The sequence below is a fragment of the Pseudophryne corroboree genome, chromosome 4 (assembly GCF_028390025.1).
Source record: "Pseudophryne corroboree isolate aPseCor3 chromosome 4, aPseCor3.hap2, whole genome shotgun sequence".
In the NCBI taxonomy this organism is placed as follows: domain Eukaryota; kingdom Metazoa; phylum Chordata; class Amphibia; order Anura; family Myobatrachidae; genus Pseudophryne; species Pseudophryne corroboree.
In genome coordinates, this window is record NC_086447.1 from 143,869,666 (window position 1) to 143,893,597 (window position 23,932).

General features: G+C 47.3%; 1 protein-coding gene, 1 long non-coding RNA gene and 1 other non-coding gene across 4 annotated transcripts in view; all 3 read left to right on the top strand.

Moving 5' to 3' along the window:
* Positions 1-23,932, top strand: part of LOC134909062 (ribonuclease H1-like) — a 90,309-nt gene that overhangs the window by 30,529 nt on the left and 35,848 nt on the right. The gene's annotated exons all lie outside the window — the stretch shown is intronic.
* Positions 12,896-13,014, top strand: LOC134912204 (5S ribosomal RNA). The gene has a single exon (XR_010176968.1). It is a non-coding gene; the product is annotated as a 5S ribosomal RNA (ribosomal RNA).
* On the top strand, positions 21,349-22,219 carry LOC134911187 (uncharacterized). Its single transcript, XR_010176391.1, has 4 exons — positions 21,349-21,419; positions 21,501-21,564; positions 21,638-21,756; positions 21,985-22,219. It is a non-coding gene; the product is annotated as an uncharacterized LOC134911187 (long non-coding RNA).

A 23,932-nucleotide genomic window follows, 5' to 3' on the forward strand; every position in this document is an offset into this window, starting at 1 on the left:
TCAATCACCAGAACGATGAAAAATCCTAGTTATGCCGTGAGTAAAATACCTAACTTTTGTGTAAAATAACTAAGTGCATGCGCTCTGCGAACCTTGCGCATGTACAGTAAGCGACTAATCGCAATATAGCGAAAATCGGCAACGAGCGAACAACTCGGAATGACCCCCTAAGCTTGGCTTTAGCGATGGGCTCTTTGTGGGTTAATTGTGCCCTTAATGTTTGTGTTGTTACTGCGGCAGTATGCCAGGCACAGAGTGTGTATCATGCAAGGCACAGTGTTCCTCTTTTCCAGGGCGTTCACTAGTGTGTACTCGGTGTAGTATCCCTTCTCAGGCTAGTGGTCCAACAAAACGTACTTTGGCCCATATCCTGCATTCTGACTCTGATAATGAAGGGTTAAAAATGGAGGAAGGTGAGGTGGACATAGAGGTTGGGGAGGGTACTCTGTCGCACGGTGTTGAGGCTCTCATGGACTCTATCAGGGACATCCTAAATATTCCTGATAAGGTGACAGGTGTATGAGGAAACTTTATTTAATGTGAAGAAAAAATCCTCAGCCATTTTTCCTGTATCAAAGGAACTAAGGCCCTCATTCAGAGTTCTTCGCTCGCTAGCTGCTTTTAGCAGCATTGTAAACGCTAGGCCGCCGCCCTCTGGGAGTGTATCTTAGCTTAGCAGAATAGCGAACGAAAGGTCAGCAGAACTGCTACTAAATAATTCCTTGCAGTTTCTGAGTAGCTCCAGACCTACTCCTAGATTGCGATCACCTCAGTCCGTTTAGTTCCTGGTTTGACGTCACATACACACCCTGCGTTCGGCCAGCCACTCCCCCGTTTCTCCAGCCACTCCTGCGTTTTTACCTGGCACGTCTGCGTTTTTTAGCACACTTCCTGAAAACGGGCAGTTTCCGCCCAGAAACACCCACTTCCTGTCAATCACACTACGATCACTCAAGCGATGAAAAAACGTTGCTCGAGCTTGTGCAAATCTCCAAAGTTTTGTGTTAAATTACTGACCGCATGCGCGCTGCATACCATGCGCATTTTCCACCTAATCGCACCGTTGCGAAAAACGGCAACGAGCGAACAACTCGGAATGACCACCTAAATACCCTGTTTGAAGAACTGTGGGTTAATCCAGATAATAACCACCTAGGAATTTGAAATTTCTTATCATCTTTTCTCTATCGTCCTAGTGGATGCTGGGGTTCCTGAAAGGACCATGGGGAATAGCGGCTCCGCAGGAGACAGGGCACAAAAGTAAAGCTTTCCGATCAGGTGGTGTGCACTGGCTCCTCCCCCTATGACCCTCCTCCAAGCCAGTTAGAATTTTGTGCCCGGCCGAGAAGGGTGCAATCTAGGTGGCTCTCCTAAAGAGCTGCTTAGAAAAGTTTAGCTTAGGTTTTTTATTTTACAGTGAGTCCTGCTGGCAACAGGATCACTGCAACGAGGGACTTAGGGGAGAAGAAGTGAACTCACCTGCGTGCAGGATGGATTGGCTTCTTGGCTACTGGACATCAGCTCCAGAGGGACGATCACAGGTACAGCCTGGATGGTCACCGGAGCCTTGCCGCCGGCCCCCTTGCAGATGCTGAAGTAAGAAGAGGTCCAGAATCGGCGGCAGAAGACTCCTCAGTCTTCTAAAGGTAGCGCACAGCACTGCAGCTGTGCGCCATTTTCCTCTCAGCACACTTCACACGGCAGTCACTGAGGGTGCAGGGCGCTGGGAGGGGGGCGCCCTGGGAGGCAAATGAATACCTATTTTGGCTAAAAATACCTCACATATAGCCTCCGGAGGCTATATGGAGATATTTAACCCCTGCCAGAATCCGTTAAGAGCGGGAGACGAGGCCGCCGAAAAAGGGGCGGGGCCTATCTCCTCAGCACACAGCGCCATTTTCCCTCACAGAAAGGCTGGAGGGAAGGCTCCCAGGCTCTCCCCTGCACTGCACTACAGAAACAGGGTTAAAACAGAGAGGGGGGGCACTAAATTGGCGTTAGAAATATATAAAAAAGATGCTATAAGGGAAAACACTTATATAAGGTTGTCCCTATATAATTATAGCGTTTTTGGTGTGTGCTGGTAAACTCTCCCTCTGTCTCTCCAAAGGGCTAGTGGGTCCTGTCCTCTATCAGAGCATTCCCTGTGTGTGTGCTGTGTGTCGGTACGTGTGTGTCGACATGTATGAGGACGATGTTGGTGAGGAGGCGGAGCAATTGCCTGTAATGGTGATGTCACTCTCTAGGGAGTCGACACCGGAATGGATGGCTTATTTAGGAAATTACGTGATAATGTCAACACGCTGCAAGGTCGGTTGACGACATGAGACGGCCGACAAACAATTAGTACCGGTCCAGACGTCTCAAAAACACCGTCAGGGGTTTTAAAACGCCCGTTTACTTTAGTCGGTCGACACAGACAGGGACACTGAATCCAGTGTCGACGGTGAATAAACTAACGTATTCCTTATTAGGGCCACACGTTAAAGGCAATGAAGGAGGTGTTACATATTTCTGATACTACAAGTACCACAAAAGAGGGTATTATGTGGGATGTGAAAAAACTACCGTAGTTTTTCCTGAATCAGATAAATTAAATAGTGTGTGATGATGCGTGGGTTCCCCCCGATAGAAAATTATGGGCGGTATACCCTTTCCCGCCAGAAGTTAGGGCGCGTTGGGAAACACCCCTTAGGGTGGATAAGGCGCTCACACGCTTATCAAAACAAGTGGCGGTACCGTCTATAGATAGGGCCGTCCTCAAGGACCAGCTGACAGGAGGCTGGAAAATATCATAAAAAGTATATACACACATACTGGTGTTATACTGCGACCAGCGATCGCCTCAGCCTGGATGTGCAGAGCTGGGGTGGCTTGGTCGGATTCCCTGACTAAAAATATTGATACCCTTGACAGGGACAGTATTTTATTGACTATAGAGCATTTAAAGGATGCATTTCTATATATGCGAGATGCACAGAGGGATATTTGCACTCTGGCATCAAGAGTAAATGCGATGTCCATATCTGCCAGGAGATGTTATGGACACGACAGTGGTCAGGTGATGCAGATTCCAAACGGCACAAAGGTGTATTGCCGTATAAAGGAAGAGGAGTTATTTGGGGTCGGTCCATCGGACCTGGTGGCCACGGCAACTGCTGGAAAATCCGCAGTTTTTACCCTAAGTCACATCTCTGCAGAAAAAGACACCGTCTTTTCAGCCTCAGTCCTTTCGTCCCTATAAGATCATATCTGCCCAGGGATAGAGGAAAGGGAAGAAGACTGCAGCAGGCAGCCCATTCCCAGGAACAGAAGCGTTCCACCGCTTCTGACAAGTTCTCAGCATGGCGCTGAGACCGTACAGGACCCCTGGATCCTACAAGTAGTATCCCAGGGGTACAGATTGGAATGTCGAGACGTTTCCCCTTCGCAGGCTCCTGAAGTCTGCTTTACCAAGGTCTCCCTCCGACAAGGAGGCAGTATGGGAAAAAATTCACAAGCTGTATTCCCAGCAGGTGATAATAAAATTACCCCTCCTACTACAAGAAAAGGGGTATTATTCCACACTATATTGTGGTACTGAAGCCAGAAGGCTAGGTGAGACTTATTCTAAAAAATTTTTTGAACACTTACAAAGGTTCAAATCAAGATGGAGTCACTCAGAGCAGTGATAACGAACCAGGAAGAAGGGGACTATATAGTGTCCCGGGACATCAGGGATGCTTACCTCTATGTCCCAAATTTGCCCTTCTCACTAAGGGTACCTCAGGTTCGTGGTGCAGAACTGTCACTATCAGTTTCAGACGCTGCCGTTTGGATTGTCCACGGCACCCCGGGTCTTTACCAAGGTAATGGCCGAAATGATGATTCTTCTTCGAAGAAAAGGCGTCTTAATTATCCCTTACTTGGACGATCTCCTGATAAGGGCATAGTCCAGGGAACAGTTGGAGGTCGGAGTAGCACTATCTCGGATACTGCTACAACAGCACGGGTGGATTCTAAATATTCCAAAATCGCAGCTGATCCCGACGACACGTCTGCTGTGCCTAGGGATGATTCTGGACACAGTCCAGAAAAAGGTGTTTCTCCCGGAAGAGAAAGCCAGGGAGTTATCCGAGCTAGTCAGGAACCTCCTAAAAACAGTGCATCATTGCACAAGGGTCCTGGTAAAAATGGTGGCTTCCTACGAAGCAATTCCATTCGGCAGATTTCACGCAAGAACTTTTCAGTGGGATCTGCTGGACAAATGGTCCGGATCGCATTTTCAGATGCATCAGCGGATAACCCTATATCCAAGGACAAGGGTGTCTCTCCTGTGGTGGTTATAGAGTGCTCATCTTCTAGAGGGCCGCAGATTCGGCATTCAGGATTGGATGCTGGTGACCACGGAGCCCAGCCCGAGAGGCTGGGGAGCAGTCACACAAGGAAAAAATTTCCAGGGAGTGTGATCAAGTCTGGAGACTTTTCTCCACATAAATATACTGGAGCTAAGGGTAAATTTATAATGCTCTAAGCTTAGCAAGACCTCTGCTTCAAGGTCAGCCGGTATTGATCCAGTGGGAAAAACATCACGGCAGTCGCCCACGTAAACAGACAGGGCGACACAAGAAGCAGGAGGGCAATGGCAAAAACTGCAAGGACTTTTCGCTGGGCGGAAAATCATGTGATAGCACTGTCAGCAGTGTTTCATCCCGGGAATGGAAACTGGGAAGCAGACTTCCTCAGCAGGCACGACCTCCACCCGGGAGAGTGGAAACTTCATCGGGAAGTTTTTTCCACATGATTGTAAACCGTTGGGAAAATACCAAAGGTGGACATGATGGCGTCCCGTCTGAACAAAAAACGGGACAGGTATTGCGCCAGGTCAAGAGACCCTCAGGCAATAGCTGTGGACGTTCTGGTAACACCGTGGGTGTACCAGTCGGTGTATGTGTTCCCTCCTCTGCTTCTCATACCTAAGGTGCTGAGAATTATAAGACGTAGAGGAGTAAGAACTATACTCATGGCTCCGGATTGGCCAAGAAGGACTTGGTACCCGGAACTTCAAGAGATGCTTACAGAGGTCTTATGGCCTCTGCCGCTAAGAAGGGACTTGCTTCAGCAAGTACCATGTCTGTTCCAAGACTTACCGCAGCTGCGTTTGTCGGCATGGCGGTGGAAAGCCGGATCCTAAGGGAAAAAGGCATTCCGGAAGAGGTCATTCCTACCCTGGTCAAAGCCAGAAAGGAGGTGACCGCACAACATTATCACCACATGTGGCGAAAATATGTTGCGTGGTGTGAGGCCAGGAAGGCCCCACAAAGAAATTTCAACTCGGTCGTTTCCTGCATTTCCTGCAAACAGGAGTGTCTATGGGCCTCAAATTGGGGTCCATTAAGGTTCAAATTTCGGCCCTGTCGATTTTCTTCCAGAAAGAATTGGCTTCAGTTCCTGAAGTCCAGATGTTTGTCAAGGGAGTATTGCATATACAACCCCCTTTTGTGCCTCCAGTGGCACTGTGGGATCTCAACGTAGTTCTGGGATTCCTCAAATCACATTGGTTTAAAACCAGTCAAATCTGTGGATTTGAAGCATCTCACATGAAAAGTGACCATGCTCTTGGCCCTGGCCTGGACCAGGCGAGTGTCAAATTGGTGGTTTTTTCTCAAAAAAGCCCATATCTGTTTGTCCATTCGGACAGGGCAGAGCTGCGGACTCGTCCCCAGTTCTCTCCCTAAGGTGGTGTCAGTGTTTCACCTGAACCAGCTTATTGTGGTGCCTTGCACCTACTAGGGACTTGGAGGACTCCAAGTTGCTAGATGTTGTCAGGGCCCTGAAAATATGTTCCAGGACGGCTGGAGTCAGGAAAACTGACTTGCTGTTATCCTGTATGCACCCAACAAACTGGGTGCTCTTGCTTCTAAGCAGACTATTGCTAGTTGGATGTGTAATACAATTCAGCTTGCACATTCTGTGGCAGGCCTGCCACAGCCAAAATATGTAAATGCCCATTCCACAAGGAAGGTGGGCTCATCTTGGGCGGCTGCCCGGAGGGTCTCGGCTTTACAACTTTGCCGAGCAGCTACTTGGTCAGGGGCAAACACGTTTGCTAAATTCTACAAATTTGATACCCTGGCTAAGGAGGACCTGGAGTTCTCTCATTCGGTGCTGCAGAGTCATCCGCACTCTCCCGCCCGTTTGGGAGCTTTGGTATAATCCCCATGGTCCTTTCAGGAACCCCAGCATCCACTAGGACGATAGAGAAAATAAGAATTTACTTACCGATAATTCTATTTCTCGGAGTCCGTAGTGGATGCTGGGCGCCCATCCCAAGTGCGGATTATCTGCAATACTTGTACATAGTTACAAAAATCGGGTTTTCTCTAACGTCCTAGTGGATGCTGGGGACTCCGTCAGGACCATGGGGAATAGCGGGCTCCGCAGGAGACAGGGCACATCTAAAAAGCTTTTTAGGTCACATGGTGTGTACTGGCTCCTCCCCCTATGACCCTCCTCCAAGCCTCAGTTAGGTTTTTGTGCCCGTCCGAGAAGGGTGCAAACTGGATGGCTCTCTTAAGGAGCTATTTAGTAAAGTTTTTTTTAGGTTTCTAATCAGTGATTCCTGCTGGCGACAGGATCACTGCAACGAGGGACTTAGGGGAGAGACTGGCAACTCACCTGCGTGCAGGAGGATTGAAGTCTTAGGCTACTGGACACTGAGCTCCAGAGGGAGTCGGAACACAGGTCAGCCTGGGGTTCGTCCCGGAGCCGCGCCGCCGATCCCCCTTACAGACGCTGAAGAAAGACGGCGGAACGGAGGTCCGGAAACAGGCGGCAGAAGACTTCACAGTCTTCAGAGAGGTAGCGCACAGCACTGCAGCTGTGCGCCATTGTTGTCACACGGCTCACTGACACGGTAACGGAGGGTGCAGGGCGCTGCTGGGGGCGCCCTGGGCAGCAATATAAATACCTATTTGGCAAATAAATACATCACATATAGCCATTAAGGCTATATGTATGTATTTTAACCCAGGCCAGTTATTAAAAAACCGGGAGGAAAAGCCCGCCGAAAAGGGGGCGGAGCTTATTCTCCTCAGCACTCAGCGCCATTTTCCTGATCAGCTCCGCTGGTGAGGAAGGCTCCCACTCTCCCCTGCACTGCACTGCACTACAGAAACAGGGTTAAAAGAGAAGGGGGGCATAAATTGGCGATATAATGATATATTAAGAGCGCATATATAGAAACAACACCTTCTAGGGTTGTTATATACATTATAGCGCTTTTGGTGTGTGCTGGCAAACTCTCCCTCTGTCTCCCCAAAGGGCTAGTGGGTCCTGTCCTCTATCAGAGCATTCCCTGTGTGTGTGCTGTATGTCGGTACGTGTGTGTCGACATGTATGAGGAAAATGTTGGTGAGGAGGCGGAGCAAATTGCCTGTAATGTTGATGTCACTCTCTAGGGAGTCGACACCGGAATGGATGGTCTACTTATGGAATTACGTGATAATGTCAACACGCTGCAAGACGGTTGACGACATGAGATGGCCGGCGGACAAATTAGTACCGGTCCAGGCGTCTCAGACACCGTCAGGGGCTTGTAAAAACGCCCATTTACCTCAGTCGGTCGACAGACACAGACATGGACACTGACCCCAGTGTCGACGGTGAAGAAACATACGTAATTTTCCTTTAGGGCCACGAGTTACATGTTAAGGGCAATGAAGGAGCTGTTACATATTTCTGATACTACAAGTACCACAAATAAGGGTATTTTGTAGGGTGTGAATAAACTACTTGTAGTTTTGCCTGAATCAGATAAATTAAATGAAGTGTGTGATGATACGTGGGGTTCCTCCGATAGAAAGTTATGGGCGGTATACCCTTTCCCGCCAGAAGTAAGGGCGAGTTGGGAAACACACCTTAGGGTGGATAAGGCGCTCACACGCTTATAAAAACATGGCGTTACCGTCTCTAGATAGGGCCGCCCTCAAGAAGCCAGCTGATAGGAAGCTGAAAAATATCATGACAGTATATACACACATACTGGTGTTATACTACGACCAGCAATCGCCTCAGCCTGGATGTGCAGCGCTGAGGGGGCTTGGTCGGATTTCCTGACTGAAAATTTTGATACCCTTGACAGGGACAAGATTTTATTGACTATAGAGCATTTTAAGGATGCATTTCTATATATGCGTGATGCGCAGAGGGATATTTGCATTCTGGCATCAAGAGTAAATGTGATTTACATATCTGCCAGACGAAGACACGACAGTGGTCAGGTGAGGCAGATTCCAGACGGCATGTGGAAGTATTGCCGTATAAAGGGGCGGTCCTGGTGGCCATGGCAACAGCTGAAAAATCCACTTTTGTTACCCCGAATCACATATCGAAAAAAAAGGACACAGTCTTTTCAGTCTCAGTCCTTTCGTCCCCATAGGGGCAGGCGGGCAAAGGCCAGTCATATCTGCCCAGGGGTAGAGAAAAGGGAAGAAGACTGCAGCAAGCAGCCCATTCCCAGGAACAGAAGCCCCTCACAGCTTCTGCCAAGTCCGCAGCATAACGCTGGGGCCGTACAAGCGGACTCAGGTGCGGTAGGGGGTCATCTCAAGAGTTTCAGTACGCAGGGGGCTCACTCGCAAGGGAACTCCGGGATCCTACATGTAGTATCCCAGGTGTACATTGGAAATTCGAGACATCTCCCCCTCACACAATTCACAGGCTGTATTCCCAGCAGGTGATAATCAAAGTACCCCTCTTACAACATGGAAGGGGGTAGTATTCCACACTATATTGTGGTACTGAAGCCAACCGGCTCGGTGAGATCTGAAATATTTGAACACTTACATACAAGCGTTCAAATCAAGATGGAGTCACTCAGAGCAGTGATAGCGAACCAGGAAGAAGGGGACGATATGGTGTCACTGGATATCAGGGACGCTTACCTACAGGTCCAAATTTGCCCTGCTCACCAAGGGTACTTCAGGTTCCTGGTACAGAACTGTCACTATCAGTTCAGACGCTGCCGTTTGGGTTGTCCACGGCGCCCCGGGTCTTTACCAAGGTAATGGCCGGAATGATGATTTTTCTTAAAAGGAAACATGGACGCTTTCCTGATAAGGGCAAGGTCCAGAGAACAGTTGGAGGTCGGAGTAGCACTATCTTAAGTAGTTCTACGTCAGCACGAGTGGATTCTAAATATTCCAAAATCGCAGCTTTTTCCGATGACACGTCTACTGTTCATAGGGATGATTCTGGACACAGTCCAGAAAAACGTGTTTCTCCCAGTGGAGAAAGCCAGGGAGTTATCCGAGCTAATCGGGATCCTCCTAAAACCAGGAAAAGTGTCAGTGCATCATTGCACAAGAGTCCTGGTAAAAATGGTGGCTTATTACGAAGCAATTCCATTCGGCAGATTTCCCGCAAGAACTCTTCGGTGGGATCTGCTGGACAAATGGTCCGGATCGCATCCTCAGATGCATCAGCGGATAACCCTATATCCAAGGACAAGGGTGTCTCTCCTGTGGTGATTACAGAGTGCTCATCTTCTAGAGGGCCGCAGATTTGGCATTCAGGATTGGATGCCGGTGACCACGGAGGCCAGCCTGAGAGGCTGGAGAACAGTCACACAGGGAAAAAATTTCCAGGGAAGTGTGATTAAGTCTGGAGAATTCTCTCTGCATAAATAAGCTTAGAGCAAATTTATAAGGCTCTAAACTTAGCAAGACCTCTGCTTCAAGGTCAGCCGGTATTGATCCAGTGGGATAACATCACGGCAGTCGCCCACGTAAACAGAAAGGGCGGCACAAGAAGCAGGAGGGCAGTGACAAAACTGCAAGGATTTTTCGCTAGGCGGAAAATCATGTGATAGCACTGTCAGCAGTGTTCTTTCCGGGAGTGGACGACTGGGAAGCAGACTTCCTCAGCAGGCATGACCTCCACCCGGGAGAGTGGAAACTTCATAGGGAAGTTTTTCAGCATGATTGTGGACCGTTGGCAAAGACCAAAGGTGGACATGATAGCGTCCCGCCCGAAAAACGGGACAGGTATTCCGCCAGGTCATGAGACCTTTAGGCGATAGCTGTGGATGTTCTGGTAACACCGTGGGTGTACCAGTCAGTGTATGGGTTCCCTCCTCTGTTTCTCATAACCAAGGTATTGAGAATTATAAGACATAGATGAGTATGAACTATACTAGTGGCTCCGGATGGGCCAAGAGGGACTTGGTACCCGGAGCTTCAAGAGATGCTCACAGAGGACTAAGGGCCTGGGGAGCTAAGAAGGGACTTGCTTCAGCAAGTACCATGTCTTTTCCAAGAATTACCGCGGCTGCGTTTGACGGCATGGCGGTTGAATACCGGATTCTGAAGGGAAAAAGGCATTCCATAAGAGGTCATACCTACCTTGGTCAAAGCCAGGAAGGAGGTGACCGCACAACGTCATCACCACATGTGGTGAAAATATGTTGCGTGGGTAAGGCCAGGAAGGCTCCACGAAGGAAATTCAACTAGGTCGATTCTGCACTTCCTGAAAACAGGAGTGTTTTGAGCCTCAAATTGGGGTTCATTAAGATTTAAATTTCGGCCCTGTAGATTTTCTTCCAGAAAAAATTGACTTCAGTTCCTGAAGTCCAGATTGTAAAGGGTGTATTCCATATACAGTTCTTTTGTGCCTCTAGGGGCACCGTGAGATCTCAACATAGTGTTGGGATTCCTTAAAATCATATTGGTTTGAACCGCTCAAATCTGTGGATTTGAAATATCTCACATGGAAAGTGACCATGCTGTTGACCAATATCTCACATGGAAAGTGACCATGTTGTTAGTCCTGGCCTCGGCCAGGCGATTGTCAAAAAGAATGGGCGGTTTTGTTTTACAAAAGCCCATATTAGAATTTTCCATTTGAACAGGGCAGAACTGGGACTCGTCTCCAGTTTCTTCCTAAAGGGGTGTCAGCGTTGTCACCTGAAACAACCTATTGTGGTGCCTGCGGCTACTGGGGACTTGGAGGACTCCAAGTTACTAGACGTTGTCAGGGCCCTAAAAAAAAAAAAATATATATATATATATATATATATATATATATATATATATATATATATATATATATATATATATATATATATATATTTCTCCTTCATCCACTAGGGGCCACTGGAGTGTAGTTACAATGGGGAGATAGTAGGTGGTATTGGTAGCTGGCACTTTAAAAATTCTCACACTGTGGCTAGCTCCTCCCCTACTATCTCCCCTCCAAGCCAGTCTTAGTTAAGTGCCCGAGGTAGCTGGTTCACTTGGGTTTAGCTGAAGAATTTTCTTCTTTTTTCTTTATTATTTTATTTTTCTTACACACACTCACAGACTGGCAGCTCTGCCACTGCCAGTCTGCACCGTGGGAGCTGCCGGCGGGGTCCCATCGCAGCTGCGTGCGGCTAGGGATGGGCCCCGGCTGAGGGAGACACTGAGCTCTCCTGAGTTGGCGGACACCGCTGCGTGCGGCGCGTGTCGCGGCCACTCCATCCAGCAGAAGATTCCGGCAGCATGGCAGCGGTGAGTATCAAAAATGGTCGGACACCGCTGCGTGCGGCTTGTGTCGGGACCACCCCACCACAGAAGATTCCGGCTGGACGCCGCTGCGTGCGGCGTGTGTCGGGGCCGATCCACCAAGAACACAGTGGTGAGTGAAGTATACTTTATTTGTGGTGGCTATGTATGTTTTTAGAGCAATCTGTTTATTGTTGTACAACCCACTCCAGAAGGGCTCTCTGGGGCTGTAATGTACTTTATTGTATCCTTACCTGTCCTCCTCATGGAGAAACAGACAGGATGATTGGGGGAGGCTGAGTATGTGTTTATACAACCCTGACTGAAAAACGGGTGTGTGTCATTCTGATAACCCTCTGCTCCCCCAGCTCCCCGCACCCCCCGCACCCACTCAGCGCGACTCACAGAGCCGGCACAGGGATCCCGCTCGAGCGCAAAGCAATGTTTAAATTTGGCGCCTTGTACGGAGGGGGCGGAGCTAAGTCCCGCTCTGTAGAGCGAGCTCAGCGCTCCCTGCTCCCAGGCGGCGACTCGCGCTCTGTTCAGCGCAACACTCCCCGGCGGCGGCTAGCAGATACAGGGCTCTACTAGCGCTGTATAGCGGGCTCAGCGCTCAGCGCTCCCCGGCGGTGACTCGCAGGCCCAGCGGAGGGTACAGCTCGCTTCCCGCTTAGTTTTGCAATAAGGCGCCATAGCCGGGGGGCGGAGCTAACTCCTGCTCTGTACAGCGGGCTCAGCATTCTCCGCTCCCCGGCCACTGTTATAGTGTAATAGGCATTTATGTGAGTTTAATGCACATGGTGCTGAGGAGAATGTGATATAGTCAGAGTGGCTCAGCACTAATCCAGTTATCCACTATATAGATTTTATCGCATAGCCCAGAGGAGTTTCACTCTGGCGGCCATTTCCTCCCTGCACAGACCTGGCTTCATATTTGCAGTGTCTCCTATAGCCCAGTGGGCTAATCTTGCATACTCAGAGACAAATACAAATAAAGTCCCAGGTATATTAACAGTTAACCCGCTTTACTCAGCGGGCTCCCAGGTCTCCCCGTCGCTAGGCAACAGCTCTGGGATTTGTAACTTTTCGATACTTCAGGCTGCTGAAATATAGATACATTCCTCCTGCAGTAGAGTCCTCTACCCAGCATTTTCCTACTTGCAAATCAGGGAACCTGCTCTATTACAGTAGCTGGGACTCAGCTCAATAATAATTAAAAGGATCTACTGTGCAGTATTTATTTACCTACGGTGTGTGTGTATATATACATATATAGTTATGTTTGTGCATGTATATATATAGATATATATATTTAAGTGCGTGTAGGTATGTATATAGATAAATCCATAAAATACCAGATATAGGGGATAAAAGCCTACGGCCACACCACCCTGAACACGCCCGATCTCGTCTGATCTCGGAAACTAAGCAGGGTCAGGCCCGGTTAGTACTTAGATGGGAGACCGCCTGGGAATACCAGGTGCTGTAGGCTACTTCCGCAATGTTTTCTAATAACAACATCTTGCACATAACATTTTCCCCCATCTTTCTCACAGGCTGGTCACCATTTTGAAAAGCCAGCGGAACCTCAGAGAAACATTTGGTGCACCTTAATTAGCGGTACACTAAATACAGGGCGGGGTGTTGCCTTCCCTTTATTATTCCTTGTTGTCACTAGTTACTAATGCTATTTGTAATTGTGGAATGCGTGTAAGGCATCAGACAAATAGCGCTGCGGCTCAGTACGCTAGTAGCGGGTATCTGAACAGGGGTTTGAATCCAAACAAAACTTTAAGGAGAACTCCTATAGCCTAGGGCTAAGACTCCTGTCCCACAGCGCAGCGTTGCTGGTTCAGGTCTCCGCTGCTCCAGAAAGTTTATTTTAATCGTATCGGTCACTACACATTATAGTGCAGACCTTACGTAGGGCTCTGTTTATTTAACCCACCTTTTCTCCTTTCGTTTGTCTCTCCTGGGATAGTCGAAGAATTCCCTCTTAGGTGTGAAGTATGCGGCGGAGCTATCTGCTTCGCCCTCCACGCACCTGCACACCCCTGTTTGATCAATGATGCAGGTAATGTCACTATTAACCAGACAATAGCTCATCAGGTAAGCCCTTGGACTTTGGTTTCCAAGGTCACAGGATCAAATCACAGCGGGACCAAACACACCTTTCCAAAAAGAAACTTTGCTAACATTCCATGCATTACTGATGTCTGTTTTCTGTGGATCTGAACCAGTGTCTCAGAATATACAGGTACATAATACAGCAGTTCATCTGATACTGCAGGTAAAGGAGGAGGACACGTCAAGTCCATCAGGGTTCCACGCCATTGACGAAAATGACAGCGACTGGTTCAGTTTCGGATGAGCTGGGCAGGCTCCGGTAGGCGGCCGACAGACACCCGAATACACAATATCAGGTATCAAACAGGGTTTGTTTTCCTATCTTTTCCCCGCAGATGGCAGGAGATGGTATCAGAACCTCTCTAGGGTATACACCTCGGTGTATCGCCGGTCCATCAAGCCGCCGTTTTCCTGAGGCAACCTTGCTCAGGGATCCATCGACATATGCGGCAGCATGGTTCTACCGTATCCGGAGCAGGTAGGTTGGGGAACAATTGTCCTCTAGGTTACAGGATGCTTCGCATCAGGATCAATTGATACTTTGATACAGGTCAGAATCACGATTCTGCTTTATGTTCCTTGGAGGTCTCCATGTCTACAGACTCGGACCCTGCATCTTCGCTTGGGCTGTCTTAACCCGACGACCTCTGGGGCTGCGACAGTGACAAGTAAACATGAAATCCTACGGGGCAGATGGTTCTGGGGAAGGAACTTTCTGCAGGATTTCTTGAACCAATGGAGGTAGGTCCACTTTGATTTCTCCTACTACTGCCCCAGCTCCAAGACAGACCTTTACTGGTCTTCCCTTTAGATTGTTTCGTGCCCTTTCAGGTTTTTGACTCCACACGGGTGATATCTTCGTCGCCAGGGGTTCTCAGGGTAAAAAGGCTGAAGCAGAGGTTCAACATCCTCAGTCCAGTCTGATTTTATGTCATCCTATACACCCATTACACCTGCAGGGTCCCAGGGTAGGCGCAGGTCGATGGGAGAAGGCTTGGGCGGTTACAACCGTCTCAGGAGTCCCTCGGCATGGGTCGGCTGATTTACGATGACAAGAGAGTCATACTGCAGGCTGCGCTCCATAGGTTTCTAACCGCAAAGGGTGTTGATCCCTGTTTTACACATATCATTTGAATTAGGACAGTTCTCAGGCCTTTGTTTTCTTTTCACGTTCCGAAGCCAAGTGGCTCGGACAGGCCTATTCTGGCCTTACAATCCTTTTAGTCTGTGATTGCTAGTTTAAACAAGAAAGGGAGTTTTACGTGTCCCTTGTCTTCAGAGATGCCTGTTTACTGATTTCCGTTGGACAGGCTTTTCTCAGATTCCCCCTTAACAGGATTCTCATTTTCACTGTAAGTCCTTTACTCTTCTCTCTTCCGCTCCCACAGAGTTTAGGAAGATAACAGAATAACTCTTTTTCAAGGGCAGTGGGTGACGTTGGTTCCCTAATGGGACAATTTACTGCTACTATCCCACTCTGTACATTAGGTGGCTTCTGAATATCCGGAGGATCCACGAGCTTCTGATTCGACACAGATCCAATTTATGCTCCGCATAGACGTTTCTCAACACGGTCCGTCAGAGGTTTTTTCATTCCTCGGCACCAGAGACTCTATTTCTTCAGTCAAGTTGCGACGTAATGAGTGGTCGCCTCCATTCCTCTCGGAACGGGGGACAACAATCTTGTTTCCAGATCAAGCCACCAGGTCAGACTCCTGGGTGAGGGAACATGCCCCGGAGTTTTGTCAGCTGGTCCGCTGTGGGCGGAGATTTCGGATCGACCTCAGGGCGTTCTGACTGACTCTTTAACCCTTTATTACTCTCGGACGGCAGTAGCCGTGGAGGCCCTCAGGGCTCCGGGGAGTTTTCTGGTTATTCTATCCTGCCTCCTTTTCTATTTCTACTTCATGTTCAGTAACACAGGAGGGGATTATGCGTGCTAGTCCTCTCGGTGGCGCTGGTTGGGCCACGCATGACTTGAAGATACAGATACGCCTGTTGTCAGTAGAGGAGCCTTGGCTCCTACCTCGACGGGACTGTCTACTTCAACAGGCTCCTTTTTTTTTCTCCTTGTTCAATTTTACACTGGTTTCGGTTACCCGTGTGACTGTTCACGAGACCTCAGAAGGGAGGAGTTCCCTAGTTCGGTTAGGCCTACTGGGCTCCGATTTCAGAAGTCTATTACCTCTTCTCGCTTTTGCCACTTTGGGAAAACTTTATGGAACATAATGAAGATAAAAGGGGGTTTTTCCCCCTTCTTCCAGTTACCATTCATCTTTGGTTTCTCTGGGAGGTTTTTTGCTCCGCTGCGCTTCAGACCACACTGACCGGAATTTTAGGTCTCTGCCTTTTTCGCTTTTCTTCCAAATGAGATTAGCCTAGCGGCCGTAAGTTCGGCCTCTTGTTCAGGGAGTACTCTATTGGCAACTCCCCGGGCTCGGCTTCGGCCTCAGCGGTCGTTTCTTCCAGAGGGGAGGTCCATTTTTCATATAAATCTGACACTAGTGGTTTTCAATCCTCTCTGAATGTTGTCAGGGCTCGTCAACTCTCTCTACAGAGGTCTCAGGCTATTCGATGAAGTGTTTTTTCTTCTTTGCTCTGGACGATGCTCCCGTACTAAATAGCCGGGGCCCCAGCATATGCTGGACAGTTGGATACATCTGATCATCAGACAGTCTTCTTGGCGGTTACTAGGGAACCTCCGTTTTCCAATTCAGCGCGCTTTACGCGCATTGTAAGACCTTCGTGGGCAGCCGCCCGCGGGGTCTCCATGAATATTTTGTCGGGCGGCTACTTGGTCAAACCGACATTCGTTTTGTCAAATTCTACAAGTTTGACACTTTTACGGCCTCTGCATCACTGTTTGGCCGAGCAGTTTTTACAGGACTCTCAGCGCTTTCCCACCCGTTTTTTGGGAGCTCTGGGACGTCCCCATTGTAACTACACTCCAGTGGCCCCTAGTGGATGAAGGAGAAATCAGGATTTTGGTACTTACCGATAAATCCCTTTCTCCGATTCCACAGGGGCCACTGGACGCCCGCCCAGCGCTGTTTCTCCTGATTTTTGTTTGATTAACGATTGCAGATCACCATATGACTGCTTGTTGGGTTCAGGCTAGCCTGGTTTTTTGTCAGGTTCTGTTCCAGGTTTAGTTTGTGTTCGCCTGGTTTACAGGGCGTCGTTAACCTCCTCTACCTTACGGTTTGTTTATTACAGCTCTCCTCGGGCACAGTTTAACGTAGACTGGCTTGGAGGGGAGATAGTAGGGGAGGAGCTAGCCACAGTGTGAGAATTTTTAAAGTGCCAGCTACCAATACCACCTACTATCTCCCCATTGTAACTACACTCCAGTGGCCCCTGTGGAATCGGAGAAAGGGATTTATCGGTAAGTACCAAAATCCTGATATATATATATATATATATATATATATATATATATATATATATATATATATATATATATATATATATATATATATATATACCACAACAACCACCTAGGTGGAAGGTGCACTCACGCCCAGAAATTAGTCTCTGAAGTCACTTGTAAATTCAGTATATTTTTATTCGGGTTCACTGTTGATGCCGTATTTCATCGACGTTTCGGTCCTTATGCGGACCTTTATCAAGATTGGCACTTAAATCACCTATACAATCAGAAACAGTTACAATTAATATGTATAAGAACCCAGATTTATTCAACACCAACACCACCAGTGCCTCCCAGGCCCTGAAGACTGTCACAAAAACCAGAAAACGTATTAAAAAGCTGTTTTTTTATATATGTAAAAAAGAGATACTTGGAAATAATCCACGTGTGATGAAAGAGACACCTCCACCATTAGGACTATCTGTTTAGATAGGCAAATGATTACCTGGACGGCAAGCCAGATCACTCAGATGTGTGGAATGGCCTTCAAAGTTGGCAACATGCCTGATCACATAATGAAGTTAAAAAGCCTATAACGTAGGGGAAGCTGCAAGGCGTAGTCACCTATTAGATAAATAACAGAGTAACTACACCATAAGAAAATACACTAACAACGTCATTTTGGAAAAGATGATGCCGAATGACAAAACCCAAAATTGGATCGAACGTCTACAGACACAGGTGGACACTTATAAACGTGATCTAATTTCTTTTAAACGAAAAAAATTGTCCACTGTAACTAACGACTACCAAACGCATACTGTATACCGCTGGTTACTTGGAAACAATACTAGTGAACGTCAGAATAGACAATACACTAGGCGAAGGGCCCAACCTTTTGCCCATGAATTTGTTTCCTCCGCCTCTACCTCAGACACCGATTATTACGAAGGGAACAACGACTCCACTCGTTTTTTAGATCGAGGAGGAGAGGCCTCCTCTACCCGTTCCAGGGTTCTCAGAAGCGGCACAGACCGCACCCGAGGAGAGGGGGGTACCAAGAGAAGAGGGAGGAGGAGACAGTAGGTGACAATGTCTTTAATCTATCTAGCGTAGAACTGAGTCCAGCGGAAACTAAACTTCTTGCCCGAGGTTTATCTTTCGTCCCCACATGCAGAATTAATTCATTCCAACAAACTATAGATCAGTATAAATTTGGCCGCTCCCTCCGTCTGCGGGAGTTCTTTGCTAACAAATCCACTAACAAAGAGATACCTCAATTCAGACCCAAATCGACATTCGATCCTCCATCCTCCAATCCCAGCATCAAAACTTATTTACGGTTAGTCCAAAGAGACTCTGAGAGCTCACCCCCCAAAAGGATGTTTGATAACCTGTCCATAGCCGAGAGGAAAGCATTAAAAACTTTAAAGGATTCTCCCCATATAGTCATCCGCCCGGCGGATAAGGGAGGAGCAATAGTCGTCCAAGATTGGACTGACTATGACATGGAGATCAACCGACAATTAGCAGATGACATGACCTATCAGAAATTAACCACCAATCCGGTTCCTAAAATTAAATCTAAAATCGATCAATTTCTGAAGTTAGGTTTTGAGCAGGGCTACATAAGTGAAGACACATTAAAATATTTGACCATCAATTCACCCAGGTGTCCCATCCTATACACTCTGCCCAAAATTCATAAGACATTAGTTCACCCTCCCGGCAGACCCATTATTGCCGCGGAAGGCTCTCTGTTACAGCCAATTGCTGTCTTTATTGACAGTATCCTACAGCCTTTGGTATTAAAAACTGATAGCTATTTAAAGGACACTGGGGATTTCCTCACACATCTACGGACATTTACCCATCTTAGTGAAGGCACTCTTCTGGCCACTATGGATGTGGGGTCCCTTTATACCGTTATACCACACCACTTAGGTTTGGATGTTATACGTCAATTTCTTTCCAACAGCCCCTGCAAAGATTACCCCACTGAGTTTGTGTTGGAACTGACCTCATTGGTTCTTACGTGCAACCACTTAATGTATAAAAATGATTATTTTCTTCAAATCGCCGGAACCGCGATGGGGTCGAATTTGGCCCCCGCCTACGCTAATCTGTTCATGGCGCACTATGAACATACGTACCTGTTACCTAGGTATGGGCACAAGATTGCCTTCTTTAAACGGTACATTGATGACGTCTTCTTGCTGTGGGAGGGCACCGAGTCTGAGTTTCTTGACATGGTGAACCAATTGAATGCTTTGGATAATCCTATCAAGTTCACATACACAGTATCGGCCACTAACATCACTTTCCTGGATGTCAGTATCACCAGAAATGGTGACCGACTGGACACCTCGTTGTACCGTAAACCCACTGACCGCAATCTGACCTTGCATGCTAGCAGCCATCATCCCCCAGCCCTCAAAGAAGGATTGCCCATATCCCAGTATCTCAGAGCCATGAGGATCAATTCCAACGCAGCACTCAAAGATCAACAATGTAACGAGATCACCTCTCGCTTTCTGGAGCGAGGGTACACTAGCAGTGTACTTACTCGCTGTCTCAATAAAGCGAACAGCATTTTTCATGGACAACAGGTTAAAAACCCCATTCGTAACAATCGGATGATTTGTTCCACTCAGTATGATGGTTCCACAAGTGCAACCAGAAAGGCCCTACGGAAACATTGGCCAATAATAGCCACCGACAACAGTTTGCCTTTTCTTAAAACACCTGCTCCTATGGTTGCATACAAACGAGGGGCCAACCTAAAGCAATTACTAATGAGACCCACGATTTTCCCTGAACAGAACACATCTCAAATCCAGCTTATGCAAGCCAAACCTGGCAGTTTTTCCTGCGGGGGATGCACAACGTGCAGATCTATGATCACTGGTCCTTTTTTGTATCACCCACACACAGGGAAAAAAATCTTTATCAGATATCATCTCCACTGTCGACTGGATCATGTCGTCTACCTTCTAAAGTGCCCATGTGGGTTATGTTATGTCGGACTAACCGCGCGTCCCTTTCGCGACAGGATGGCAAACCATCGGTCATCCATACACACGGCCCTCAATGTGGGCTTTTCTGACAAACCGGTAGCACGGCACTTTTTGTCAGTTAGACATCAAGTATCTGCCCTGAAGTGTCAGCTGATTGACTGGGTGCCGCCACCTGTTAGTGGAGGCGATCGCACCTTGTTACTTAAACAGAAGGAAAGCTTTTGGATACACAAACTCAATACAGTGTCACCAAAGGGCCTCAATGAGGCCAACCCCCTTAATATTTTTCTTTAGAATTTTATTTTGCCATAGTTGATTGGATACCTTGGAACACACTTTGTATGTTTCAGGGACATAGGGCACTGTGATACAATCAGCACATACAGGCTGGGTTTCGATTTGTGTTTTATATGTTTTATATGTTCTATGTTTTATTTTTTTCATTTTTGTATGTTCTTTTTATGTATATAGATTAAGAAAGTAAGGACAGTTATTTATACGTCCTTGCTTATGTTTTTTTTATATATATTTTTCTGTTGTTTCCCGGAGCCTTCCCAGGTCCTATACTAGTCACGAGGGTCCACCAATTTCAATGACCACACCACCCACTATTCCCTTTTATTATTTAAAATCTTTTACTACATTATACCAATGTATTACTATAAAGATATTACACTCACATCAGTATTCAATTTGCCTTTGTTGATCAGATATATGTTAGTTTGTATGCGTAGGGTGAGTTGTGGTCATTTGATCTGGTGCCCTCTTATGTCATTTTTGACATTTCATATTATGGATCATTATTTACATTTGCACTCTTTTTCTTCTGTGGTGATTGACAGGCTACACATAGGTTAATCCAGGATTATACGTGAGGAGACCTCCGGTATACCTCCGAGTCCCTGTGAGCTATGAGTGAACCTGTACATTGATGATTCCACCTGGGGGAGTGTTCATTCTCTTAGAACACCCCCCTCTAGGTTGTACACCTCCTTTAAACATTAGCCAGTGGATAAGCCTAATTACGGTTCTTTCCGCGAGTGGAACGCAGAGACTTCCGGCCAGCGCCACTTCCGCGGAATGGAACGCATGGTGTTCCGGTCGGTGGAACGCAAAAGACGCGTCTCCGGCAGTTGCCCTTCCAAATCGTTAAAATACACTCATTTAAGTAGCCGTGCGTTAGCGATAGCCACTGCCTGTCCTGTGAACCCTGTAACGTTTTTCCCAGTTGGTCTGAGTTAGTTATCTGAGAGGTGATCAGTTAATGAGAGACTGGGTTTATACTAATCTCCCTAATTGGCACTTCCTGTGGTTGATCCTTAAATAGTGCTCAGCTGAGGCTGAACTTTATGCAGCTTCCATTTGGCTCTGGACACTTGAGCAGTGAGTATGGTTCCCCTGCAGCTCCCTTCTGACACATGATTACGGTTGGTGATTATTTTTTCCTGTTGTGCCTCCTTACAGACTGAGTGTCTGACACATGTACAGAGCCCACAAGCTGCCATGAGCTATTTCTACATGTAACTAGGTATGATCTTTTCCAAAATGACGTTGTTAGTGTATTTTCTTATGGTGTAGTTACTCTGTTATTTATCTAATAGGTGACTACGCCTTGCAGCTTCCCCTACGTTATAGGCTTTTTAACTTCATTATGTGATCAGGCATGTTGCCAACTTTGAAGGCCATTCCACACATCTGAGTGATCTGGCTTGCCGTCCAGGTAATCATTTGCCTATCTAAACAGATAGTCCTAATGGTGGAGGTGTCTCTTTCATCACACGTGGATTATTTCCAAGTATCTCTTTTTTACATATATAAAAAAACAGCTTTTTAATACGTTTTCTGGTTTTTGTGACAGTCTTCAGGGCCTGGGAGGCACTGGTGGTGTTGGTGTTGAATAAATCTGGGTTCTTATACATATTAATTGTAACTGTTTCTGATTGTATAGGTGATTTAAGTGCCAATCTTGATAAAGGTCCGCATAAGGACCGAAACGTCGATGAAATACGGCATCAACAGTGAACCCGAATAAAAATATACTGAATTTACAAGTGACTTCAGAGACTAATTTCTGGGCGTGAGTGCACCTTCCACCTAGGTGGTTGTTGTGGTATATTGGTGGCCTCTCTGGTCATTAGGAGCACCCGCCGTCGTTATTACTTTTGATGAGAGTGCAGGATCTTCCAAGACTATATATATATATATATATATATATATAGTTAGGACGGCTGGAGTCAGAAAGTCTGACTTGCTGTTTATATTGTATGCACCCAACAAGCTGGGTGCTCCTGCTTCTAAGCAGTCTATTGCACGCTAGATTTGTAGTACAATTCAGCTTGCACATTCTGTGGCAGGCCTGCCACAGCCGAAATATGTAGATGCCCATTCCACAAGGAAGGTGGCCTCATCCTGGGCGGCTGCCCGCGGAGTCTCGGCATTATAACTTTGCCGAGCAGCTACGTGGTCAGGGGAGAACACGTTTGTAAAATTTTACAAATTTGATACTCTGGCTAAAGAGGACCTGGAGTTCTCTCATTCGGTGCTGCAGAGTCATCCGCACTCTCCCGCCCGTTTGGGAGCTTTGGTATAATCCCCATGGTCCTGACGGAGTCCCCAGCATCCACTAGGACGTTAGAGAAAATAAGAATTTACTTACCGATAATTCTATTTCTCGTAGTCCGTAGTGGATGCTGGGCGCCCATCCCAAGTGCGGATTGTCTGCAATGCTTGTACATAGTTATTGTTACAAAAATCGGGTTATTACTATTGTTGTGAGCCATTTTTTCAGAGGCTACTTCGTTTTGTTATCATACTGTTAACTGGGTTCAGATCACAAGTTGTACGGTGTGATTGGTGTGGCTGGTATGAGTCTTACCCGGGATTCAAGATCCTTCCTTATTGTGTACGCTCGTCCGGGCACAGTACCTAACTGAGGCTTGGAGGAGGGTCATAGGGGGAGGAGCCAGTACACACCATGTGACCTAAAAAGCTTTTTAGATGTGCCCTGTCTCCTGCGGAGCCCGCTATTCCCCATGGTCCTGACGGAGTCCCCAGCATCCACTACGGACTACGAGAAATAGAATTATCGGTAAGTAAATTCTTATTATTATTGTTGTGAGCCATCTTTTCAGAGGCTCCGCTGTTATCATACTGTTAACTGGGTTTAGATCACAAGTTGTACGGTGTGATTGGTGTGGCTGGTATGAGTCTTACCCGGGATTCAAAATTCCTCCCTTATTGTGTACGCTCGTCCGGGCACAGTACCTAACTGGCTTGGAGGAGGGTCATAGGGGGAGGAGCCAGTGCACACCACCTGATCGGAAAGCTTTACTTTTGTGCCCTGTCTCCTGCGGAGCCGCTATTCCCCATGGTCCTTTCAGGAACCCCAGCATCCACTACGGACTCCGAGAAATAGAATTATCGGTAAGTAAATTCTTATTTTCCTCCTGGGGATAGGAAAAAATGGGAAAATCCACCGATAGTGGATGCGTCAGTCTCCATGCTCTCACGTAAAATAGTATTACCTGTTCCTGGTGCAGCCTCCCTAAAGGATACAGCTGATCTTAATATTGTTGGCATCATATAGAACGAACAGCGAGTCCGATTTCCTGCGACGAGCAGTTCGCTTTACATATACCTTCAAAGTCCTTATAACGTCCAAGGACTTTGAAGTAGCAGAGGTGTCAGTAGCAACCGTAATCACAATTGGCTGGTTGATGTGAACGCCAACACCACCTTAGGAAGGAATTGCTAACGATTCCTGAGTTCATTTCTGTCTGAAAATCAAGTAGGCGCTCTTGTGAGACAGCGCCCCCAGCTCCGATACGCGCCTTGCCGAAGCCAAGGCCAACAGCGTTGCGTCTACCTCCAGTAACAGTTCAAACCAGTCCGATTGG